Consider the following 2,357-nt stretch of genomic DNA (forward strand, 5'->3'; position numbering starts at 1 on the left):
CTCAAACTCAGAGATCCACCTGCCTCTGCCTTCCAAGTGCTGGGATTAAAGGCATGTGCCACTACTGCCCGGCAATAAAATCATTCTTGATAAAAGCATATGAAAGTGTGTACTGTGGAATTAAAGTAGGAGAAACTTAAAATGTACTAAAGAGGCTCAAGCAAACAAAATCAGACAGCAGGGGAAATATTAATGAATTTGAAGGTCAATAAAAAGTTTGACTTGAAAAAGAAAAGAATAAAATAAAAAAATCAGACAGACTTGAGATATGTGGGACATTATCACTCACTATGCTAATGAAATTTCCAGAAGGAAAGGGCAGAAATGTATAAGAAAAAATAATGCTTAAAACTTCCCCAAATGTGATTAAGAGCATTAACTTACAAGCAAAAGCATATAGAATGTCAAGAAGAATAAACACAAAGAATTCCATGCCTACAAACGTCATGGTCAAACCAGGGCAAAGGTAGAGCCAGGACAGGAGGAGATTAATACGAAGACAAGAACATGCTGGAGTTACAATTCAGCAGAGCACTTGGATATGTTCCACAAAGCCCTGAGTACAATTCCTTTGCTCTTCCAAGGGAAGGAAAATTTATAAGGAGGCAAGAAAGAGAAGATATCTTATATATACACAGTAGAATCAATACAATAAATGGTTGGGTTTTTATCTATATCAATTGAGTCGATAGGCAGCAGAATAACATTCAAATCACTGAGAAACAAGACTGGTCAACCAAGAATTCTCTATACAGTAAGACTATCCTTCAATAGTGAAAGTAAAATCAGGGTACTCCCAGATACGTAACAACAAAGAATTGGCCACAGCCTGAAGAAATAAATATTTTATATGTAGAATACAAATAAAGTTCTAAGAAATTAACAATAAGAATACAAGTGAACTATAACTGAACAAAATATTTGAATACTCAATTCAATGTAGATATCTTAATAATGGCTTATCAATACATGATATCCACTTGCTTTTGGACAAGGGATTAAATTAAGAAAAAAAGAGAGAGAGGCCATCGAATGAAGAGACAATGGCAGATGATAACTAGTTTGGATGGCATGTGATGAACTAGAACATTGTGAAAATATTCACTGTTGAAAAGTTAAATGGTACAGTCACTTGGGAAAATATCCAGGCATTTTCTTAAATTAACAATATACACTTACCAAAAAACCTAGTAATCTACTCCTAGGTGTAAATATAGAGTAAATGAAGGTACATGTCCAAGCAAAGAAATATAAAGAATTCATACCAGTACTATCCACAACCAGTAATACATCCATTCAGTGATAATTAACAAACTAGCTGTGGTATATATAATGGAATATTATTTAATCATAAAAAGAAAAATACTGATACATGCTACAACACCTGTAAAATTCAAAATCATAATGTTGTGTGAAAAAGCAACCTGTTTGTCAACAGAAAAGAAACTATAACATGGGACAAAATTCTAATCACCTGTCGAATTTTCTTACCCAAATTGATGCAATAAAATATTTATTAAAGGAATATGTTTCATAAATTAGAAATTCATGCTTAATATGGTTGTGAAAAATCAAAGAAAATTATGTTCTATGACATCACTTCATTGCTTTAAAAAATAACCAATTAGGTCATGAGACTCTTGACTTTCCATGCATTCCTGCTACTGTATTTCAAATGTGATCTACGAGATCAATAGTTTCAGCATCAAGAATCAAGTACTAGATACCTCGGGCCACAGAATATGTGCCAGCTATGCTGAGTCCAAAGCTGTAATTTCCAAGATCCTCTGGTGATCTCCACATAGTTTGTGTTTGAGAAACATATACATATAGACTGGAGAGCAGCAAGACAGCTGAGATCTAGTAGACAGAGCCTAGGATGGGAGTCCAACTCTGCTAGTGGCTAGTGCTAATGGTCCTCAAGCTCTTTAGGACCCACCTTGATTCTACAAGATTTCAAAAGGTAGCTGTTTCTGACATGTCAATCATCACGCCAGATGGAGAACATTGCACACTGAAGCTCAATAGAGTTCTTCCCAAACTGGTCAAGATATTTAGGGCCAATGTGGAAAGCAGAAAGAGAAGAAAGGGAGCTTCATCTAAATGATCTGACTTCAGCTGAGAAAGATAGGAGAAAAGTAAAAATGGCATGTGGCCCATAAAATATCACCAAAGCAGAAATCTTTTTACATATGTGCATAGCTTGTGGCAGACAGGGAGCTAACTACAGAATTTCCTAAGTATCTGGTATTGTAAGGATTAGGGAAAAATCCAGGCCAAGAATTCAGGCCTTCCATTTCCCTAAGAATTTCATAAATTTATTGTTTTTAATAGCTGAGTAGTACTCCATTGTGTAG

Source organism: Mastomys coucha, chromosome X, assembly GCF_008632895.1.
Source record: "Mastomys coucha isolate ucsf_1 chromosome X, UCSF_Mcou_1, whole genome shotgun sequence".
NCBI classification, from domain to species: domain Eukaryota; kingdom Metazoa; phylum Chordata; class Mammalia; order Rodentia; family Muridae; genus Mastomys; species Mastomys coucha.